Below are 9,191 nucleotides of genomic sequence, written 5' to 3'. Positions count from 1 at the left end.
CTATCCGTCCAATTTACCAAACAACAAAAATAAATTTAGCAGCATTTTTTTCATAGTAGCAATTGTATATAAATGAATACAATAAAATATATTGAATGTGCATATTTGAAAATATACAAAATTTGGCAGTGAGTAATTCAGTACAATTAAGGTTCGTATAAAGCGCAAGCAAAACCGACCGGGGATACGAGGAGGGGCCTGCCCTTCCTCACGTATCAAACAATCAGGACAAAAATCCCACTTCTATACTGTATGCTAATGCATATTAATACAGAACTTTCTGGAAAAGTCCTCCTAGTTTCTATTCCTAAAATCCACGTCACTATATTGTGCTGCGCATGCTCTACTAGTAGTTAGGGGTCTCTCATCCTTTTGGAGCTCTTATTCCCGATGAATGCTCTTTGTCTTCATCGGTGTCCGCTCCGTAACCTTGCAGGTAGAGAAGGCGCACTAAGCTTACAGGTGTTCTATACTTTCAAGTTCCATGCTTGGAGTCATCCCAGTTTGGCCCAGTCCAAAGTCAAAATTTTATTTCTAGATGTAGCTTATCAAACCTACATCCTTCTACTACTGCTGCCTACCATCTGAGGGAGTCCATCTCCTTTTTCCTCACTATTTCCTTTCTTTGCTTTGTAACAATTCTTTTCTATTAATACGAATACAATTTTGCCAATATAGTTACAATTTAGTTAGCACAAATCACATTTGTTACACCCCCAAGACCTGTTTATTATCTCCAAAATTTGCGGAAAGCAGCAAAATCCCACCCCCCCAAAAAAGAGCTCTCCAAGGGGCTCCACTCCAAGTGTCAGAGCCATATGTTCACTTCTGGAACTGAGTATTCTCAAGAATCCACTCAGGACTGGGGGATACCCCAAAACAACCTACTATTTGGGAGTTATTCTGAAAGCCTTAGGGAACAGGATCCCACCCACCCAGCCACTTCCCCCCCCCCCAAAGCAAAAAAAAATTAAACGTGTGATTTATATGCTGTGTTCAGCACAAATTCAAGCACAGCCCCACACCAAGCCATGTAAAGAAAGACAACTCTACCCCAGGCAGAAGCAGCACAATGGCTCACCGGGTCTCCGCCACATGTAGATCACCCATGCATGGATCATCATGGTCTCTGCCCAACATGGGTCACCAGCGCAAGGACCTGAAGAGCAGAGTTGCCCATCTCAAACACTGTTGAGGCCACAGAAGGACTTTGCCATGAGATAAGCACAGAAGGGAGTAACAGGAAGGTGCTGACTCCAGGCCTGGCAGAGGCGAGGTCTGGGTGGCACTTGCTGGGAAATGCATGCCCACAAAAACTCCCATTGTGACAAAGTGTGTTAAGAAGCAACTGCTCACGTGCACATCACCGGTCAAACAAAGCTCACGCCAAGTTATGGACACATTGGCAGCTGCCACCACCAATGACCACTGGATCCTCCCTTCCCCCTCCCCTCCTGCCCTCCCCCTCCTTCTCCCCTGATATTCTGATATTCCTCTGTGGAAACCTGGCACTAGGACTGTAGCTAAGATGAAGGTAGGACAATTGTCCAGCTGTTATCTCAGGCCTAGGAGAGGTTAACAAAGATGGGGGAGGAGAATGGATCACTGAGAATGGACACAAAGAATGCAGAATTTATGGGCCACGGGGAAAGCCCAATGCAGCAGCTTCATGGAATCAGCTCTGACTGGGTCAAAGGGAATTCCAGTCAAAGGGAATTCAGGCAGAGGCAGATAGTGACCACTGATTCCCATCCACCAGCCCCAGAAACAACCAACCCAAAAGTAAAGACGGAGCATGCTGACTAACAAATCTACTCCTCTCAATTAATTCCTGCCATCAGTCTGCATGCTCATGAATATTCCTCCCCCTGCTTTCATCCAGGTGCCTCCAGGGAACCAGAAGAATGTGGGGGCCATCAGACAGCTATCTTCCTACCATGGTTTCCTAGGAACTGGGAACACCAGGTCTGTTGTCAAAGTGGGTCACCAAAAATGTTGGGCGATAGCTTTTAACCCTGGGTCTAAGAACTGAATTTGTTACCAACCAAATCAGAGTGGGATAATAAGAAATAAAATAAATCTTGAAAGAAGAACCATTGAAACATAGCTATACTGAAAGTGATTTACAGAGATTGGAAGCACACTAGTACTTTAGAAAGCCATCCAGTTGCCATTCTCCACTGGGCAGCTTTGAGCTCCTTGTTCCTCAGGCTGTGGATGAGGGGTTTCAGTGCTGGAGGCACCACTGACTACAGAGCAGCCACCACCAGATCCAAAGATGGGGAGATGATGGAGTAGGGCTTCAGGTAGGCAAATGTTACATATAAATGGTGAGAACGTGGCCAGGTGAGGGAGGCTCACAGAAAATGCTTTGTGCCACCCATGCTGAGAGGGTCCTCAGCATGGCCCTGAAGATCTGCACAGAGGAGAGAAGAATGAAAACAACAAAACGAACCCCTGAATGCAAGAAGCCTGACTACTCTGAGGAAGGAGTAAGATGAGGAAAGCTTGAGAATGTCAGCAATTTCACAGAAAAAATGGCCCACTTCCCTGTGGGACACCAGGGCCATCTCCTATCCAGGATGTGCTGCCCAGCTCTTTTTCCTTGTCTTCTTCATTTCAGCAGAGGTTTGTCTCCTCATTGTCATGTCCTACGACAGCTCTGCGTCCATCTGCAAACCCCTGCACTACGGTACCCTCCTGGGCAGCAGAGCTTGTGCCCACGTGGCAGCAGCTGCCTGGGCCAGTGCCTTTCTCCATGCTCTGCTGCACACGGCCAATACACTTTCCCTGCCCCTGTGCCAGGGCAATGCCCTGGGCCAGTTCTTCTGTGAAATCCCACAGATCCTCAAGCTCTCCTGCTCACGCTCCACATATCTCAGGGAACTTGTGCTTGTGATATTATATTCTTTGTTAGATTTTGGCTGTATTGTTTTCATTCTCACCTCTTTCATTCTCATGTGCAGATCATCAGGGCTGCCCTAAGGATCTCCTCTGAGAGGGATGGCAAAAAGCCTTTTCCATGTGCCTCCCTCACCGGTTCAGTCGGTCAAGGCTAATGAGCATTTCTCAAAGTGCAGTGGGGACAGGGTGCACCACCACAATCCACCACATTACTAAAGTCAACTTCTCTTGCTCCCCAGAGAAGCCATGCGGTCACCTCTTGCCTCTGTGCCCATAAACAGAGATTTATGTTTCAGACATAAACTGAAGTAAATATTTGATCAGATTACTTTTTTTTTTTAAGACTTTGTTAAACATGATGGAACAATATGATAGGAAGACTGTGTGACAGTGTTACCTTTCTGGATGGTATCCACACCCTGAGACACGGAACAATATTCAACAATAATCATAATGCCACAGAGATCAGCAAAAATACAATGCAGTACAACATTGTTATAAATGTTTGTCACACACACTGACTCAGAGCCAATTGTACATCAAGCAGTGGAATTTATTAAGCAAGCAGTAACAAGCAAAAGCAGCGCTGGGCGGCCGGGAGTTAGCACTCCACCAACGGCGCGCGCTTTCCTCTCTCAGTCCTTTGGGTTTTATACCCCTTGTTTCTGGTATACGTGTCCCTTTTGCAATCGTGTCTGCGCTGGCACTGCCTGTTGATAGGGGTCATACTTTGCCCTCCAGTGGTCGTTGGAATGAAGAAGACTCCTCTTCCTTGCAGCTCTATCTTGACCTATGAACCTCTGCCTAATCAGTAGATCCTTTTTACTCATTGAACAATGGATACTTAAGTATGGTTAATTAACTCAGCTCAAACTAATCAAGACATTCTTGTGGGCTACAGGTGCATGACTTGTGCCCTCTCAAATCCGGTTCTATTTTCTGTTATTTTATTGAACTCCTGGTAGTCCTTTTATTTTAATGAACAATTCTTATGTTGTTTTTATTACAATCCCTCCTTTTCTTCTTTCATAATTTGTTCATTAAATCTTTTTAATTCCTGATAGCTCAGTGCAAATTCTTCTCCCACCTCCTCATCATTTAAGATGTGTTCGTATTTAGCTTTAATTAACATCAGGTGAGCAGCCTCTAATCGCCCTTTGACAATTTCTATCAGCTTATTAAGGATACAGGGTCTGAAAGTTAATCCGAACACCAGAAATAACAAAGGACCTGCAACTGTAGATAGCAGAGTAGTAAGCCAAGGAGAACTGTTGAACCAAGTTTCATACCAGGACTGTTGAGCTTCTCTTTCTCGCTTTCTTTGCTCTAGCCTTTCTCTCAGTTTAGCCATTGTATCTCTAACAAGCCCGATATGATCTGCATAAATGCAACATTCTTCTTTAAGTGCCGCCACAATGCTTCTTGCTGAAGAAAGATTAAATCTAGCCCCCTTTGGTTTTGTAATACTACCTCAGATAAAGATCGAACAGAATTGATTGTTCTATTCTAGCTAAATCTTCATCTAGGAGGAGTTTTCCAGAAAGTTCTGTATTGATATGTAATGTCCACACAATTATGTTTTAAATTTTCTCCTGGTTCCCCATATAGGAATTGTGCAGGACTTTGAGCAGTTGTTGCTTTTAGCTCTAAATTTGGGGAAGTAATTAGAATAGTTTAATATTTTAATATTTGGGCATCAGTTAGCCATTTCTCAGTTTTTTGATTCAGAATTCCCCTTACATTATGAGGGGTGTGTACCACTAGTGGTGCCCCAAAGGTGACTTTTCGGGTTTCCTCAATTAAAAGTGCTGTGGCCACTAGGGTCTGTAGACATGGGGGCCAGCCCTGGCTTGACAGGATCTAGCAGTTTAGAATAATATCCCACTGGCTTTCGACTGCTTGCCCATTCCTGAGTGAGTACCCCATATGCTGTTTGATCAAAGGTATTTACAAATAACTGAAATGGTCTCTCCAAATCCAGGAGACTTAGTACAGGGGCTTGAATTAAATAATGTTTGACTTTTTCAAAACTTTTATTGTTCACCTTTGTCCATTTCCCCAGTAAATTATTTTCTGCCTCTGGCAGTAACAGCAGATTTTTAATTTGATTCTGCTCTGGGTCTCAATTTGCACATTTTTAATTATAGGGACCCAAAATGGTTTAGTTGTTGCTCCAACCACAAGTGCTGTTTCTCTACTGGGTTTACACTCTTTTGGTAGGTGTTTAATTGTGGATCTTTTGGCTCCTGTATCTACTAAAAATTCCACCTCCTCTCCATGGGGACTGATTTTTTATTTTATCAAGGGCTCTTTAGATGGTATAGTCCCCAATATGTACAGCCCCTGACACCCTTATTCATCATTTTGGAACATTTTTTCGTCCTGTATCGTCTCTTTACAATTTTTCTTTGTACAACCTTTCTTGTTACAGTAAAAGCAGGTTCGAATTAGTGAATCATTTCCTTGTTTCGGTGGGGGTTTTTATGGTTTCTCTCCCCCTTTCTTCCCTGGTGAGTAGGATACTTAATGTAGATTGTAATTCCATCCAAGTATATATACTTGGTCCGAGGAATTGATTTAGTCCCTCAGATACCCCTATAGGATCTTCCAATAATTTTCCCATCTCTTCTTTTAAGTTTCTTACCTCCCCTGTGTTCAAGGGAACATTTACAAATTCAGTTAATCCAGCTTGTTGTCCTGCTAATGGGACTTCCCTCGGGGGGTAAGGGCGAGCCTTCGTGTCATTATCTCCCTCCTCTCTGTGGATACTACCTCTCCTGGTATTTCTTTGACTCAAGCAAGTCCTTAGAGCTATTGAGTACCAGGAGGAGAGGGAGCAGAGATGTTGGGAGGGTCTCCTGTATTTTCTGTATTATACAGAGGTGGGAGATTATCCAGGGGTTCCCAGGTAACCTTTTTTATATCCTCATCCCTTTTTTCCTTTAAAGTACATACCGAAAATGTTTTATGCTGTTCTGTCCACAGAGCAGCATAGCCACATTCCTCTCTGTGAAATGGTTCTTTACAAGCAACACGTGTGTTTAATGCCCCACATATCCACCCCTCAAATGATCGGAACATGGGCCAGTATAGATTATCTCTGCAGATAATTTCTTTGGTCCACTTTACCATACAATATTGAATCAATTTTTCTTTAGTTTTTCTTTTGTATAATTCCCTTGTGTCCCAATGTCATACCCAAAACGCTGCCTGGTGGTATTTCTGGCAACCTACTGGTCTGTTTTTGTTTGTTTGCTTTTTAAGAACTTTGACCCCTTTGTGGGTCGTTTGGACTTAAAACTTTAATCTTTCTTTGTCCTATTTATACCTCAAGGGACTGTCTTGAGGTATTGGTGCTCCCCCCTGTATTCTGCCCGGATCCTGCCTCTCCTTGGGTCAGGATGGGAAGGAATTCTGCCTCTCCCTGGGCTAGGATGGGAAAAAACAAAGCTCGCTTCGTCCCTTCACCAGCAGGGCCCCTCGCAGGAAACCAGAACCGCAGTTAGAAGGACTCCACACTCGGTTCGTGGAAAATTCCACGTCTCATTCAGCAAGCACACAGTCACTTCTACCAAACCAGACAATTACTTGCAGGTTCGATGCTCCTGTCTGGGTCTTCATGCACAAGAATTACAGGTGATTTTGCCGTGGTCTTCTGGGGAGCTTTTTCCTTGCTCAGTCTATATCGTGAGGTACGTCCATGGGTCCTGAGAACCACTGAGGAACTGGGGTCGCAGGAGTGGGGCGCCTTCCTGAAATCACAGTGCCTCGCAGGGCTCCAAGGATGTCCTGGATTTTGGCACCAAATTATTATACATGAGAAACAAAGTCTCAATATTTACCAAAATTTAGATTGCTTTATTTGACATAGACAGAGCAAGCAGTGCTGGGGAACGTGAGGGGTCACCATCCACTCCACACTCCACCAAACCTTGGTTTGCAGCTCCTTTTTATAGGATGGTTTTCCTTGTAGTCTCCGGACAGTTTGTCAAGCAGCCATGTGGTCTTGGTAGATAAGGGACAGTAGACATGGGGGGGTCTGGTCTTAACAGATAGGTTGGGATTGATTACACCAAGGCATGAAATCTGGTATTGCAAAATCTTTCAGGCTACAATTGATTATACAAAGGCAGGAAATGTGATTTTGCAAAGTCTTTCAGGCCGTGGGAAACCCCCGTTTTACAGACTGGTATCAAATACAATTTACTAAAAACCACAATATTCATATCAGGGGGATTTAAACAGAATGATTTAATCATATATATTTTTCTCTATCTAATGTCCGTGCTTCATTTCAGACCTAAGTATTCTGGTTTATACAAACCCCAATGCTTTTATGATTAACACGAATCTTTTTTATCAATTATCACAGGGTGGTTTCTAAGAGAGAAAAACATATCTGCATATGCTACCTCTGTCCCCTTCCCTGCTAAGAAATAGCATGCGCTGTAAGAGCATGTTATAATCCAAAGTTCCAGTTGGTGGCCACTTCGCTTTCTTATCCAATTTAATAAAGGCCACCAGTTTTTACAGAATCTAATAAGGTCTCTTTTGTTTTCTTCGCCCCTGTGTCCAGCATTGGCTTTCCAATGCGCAATAATACAGCCTAGTGGACTGGCCTTAGGGATCTCTTTACTTTGTCCAGTCCCCATTATCTTTTCCTTCTTGTCTTGTTTCCCCCCAAACTTTTCCTCACACAATTTCACTGTTCTTTGCCAGTTTTATTCCCACACATGACCTCAATTCACAGTCACCCAATGTGACTTCACAGACTAGCTTCAGAATTTTAGGTTCAACATTGACTTGATTAGGATAGTTGTTCAATTTACACTTGGGGCATACACCCTGCTGGTTACTAGAGCAACAATACCAATATATTTCACAATCTCCACACTGTAATAAAAGCCATGCCAGATGCCAACCCCTTGATCCTCTGACAGCTCCAAATCTCCCACAAAAACAAGCTATCCTGTTCACTCCCTCTGGATTACCCAGAATCTCTACCGCAGGTTGTTCCCAGTCTAAGGCTCCCAACCTCCCTGCAGAGGTTTTGTATATCCCTCCTAGAGAGACCCGTTTGTTCCCTCTTTCTATCCAGTGATATATTGGATCAATAAATTCCCAGGGATCAAGTCCAAACCACTCCTGAAGAGAGACTCCTTTAGTTTGTCTATCCATGATTAAAACTGCAATAAATGTGATTCGTGCTAACTAAACCATAACTATATTGTCAAAATTGTACTTGTATTAACAGAAAACAGTTGTTACAAAGCAAAGAAAGCAAATAGTGAGGAAAAAGCAGATGGACTCCCTCAGATGGTAGGTGGGAGTAGTAGAAGGATGTAGGTTTGATAAGCCACATCTAGAAATAAAAATTCTGACCTTGGACTGGGCCAAACTGGCATGACTCCAGGCATGGAACTTGAACTTATACAACACCTGTAAGCTTAGTGCTCCTGCACTGCCTGCAAGGTTACAGAGCGGACACTGATGAAGACAAAGAGCCTTCATCGGAAATAAGACCCCCAAAAGGATGAGCTCTAACTATTAGTAGAGCATGCACAGCACAACATAATGATGTAGATTTTAGGAATAAAAACTAGGAGGAGTTTTCCAGAAAGTTCTGTATTGATATGTATTAGCATAGAGTATATAAGTGGGATTTTTGGTTTGATTGTTTGATATGTGAGGAAGGGCAGGGCCCTCCCCGTTTCCCTGGTCAGATTTGCTCATGGTTTATATGAACCTTAATTATACTGAATTACTCACTGGCAATTTTTGTACATTTTAAAATATGAATATTTAATATATTTGATTTTATACAGTTGCTACTATTAAAAAAAAACGTTGCTGAATTTATTCTTGTTGTTTGGTAAATTGGACAGATAGAATAACATTTATAACAGTCCTCTAGTACCTTCTAGCCCCAAAAGGGTCTCCAAGAGACCTGGAGAGTGACATTGCACAAAGGGGTACAGAGTGACAGGACAAGCAATAATGATTTCAAACAGACAAAAAATAGGTTTAGATTAGATTTTGGGAAGAAATTCTTCCCTGAGAGGATGGTGAGGCCGTGGCACAGGTTGCTGAGAGTAGCTGTGGCAGCCCCATCCCTGGAAGTGTTCAGGGCCTGGCTGGACAGGGCTTGAAGCTACCTGGTCTAGTAGAACATGTCCCTGCTCATGACAAGGGAGTTTGAACTAGATGATGTTTAAGGTTCCTTCCAACCCAAAGGAAGGAAGGATTCTAGGATCCTATTGTTCTGTGATTCTGTGATTTGATTATTC

General features: G+C 43.1%; 1 pseudogene; it reads left to right on the top strand.

The window, feature by feature from the left end:
- Positions 1 to 2,514: 2,514 nt before the first annotated feature.
- On the top strand, positions 2,515 to 3,700 carry LOC134055775 (olfactory receptor 14C36-like; annotated as a pseudogene).
- Positions 3,701 to 9,191: the final 5,491 nt, after the last annotated feature.

The sequence above is a fragment of the Cinclus cinclus genome, chromosome 35 (genome assembly GCF_963662255.1).
Source record: "Cinclus cinclus chromosome 35, bCinCin1.1, whole genome shotgun sequence".
Taxonomy (NCBI): domain Eukaryota; kingdom Metazoa; phylum Chordata; class Aves; order Passeriformes; family Cinclidae; genus Cinclus; species Cinclus cinclus.
This window is presented reverse-complemented; position numbering and strand designations above follow the sequence as displayed.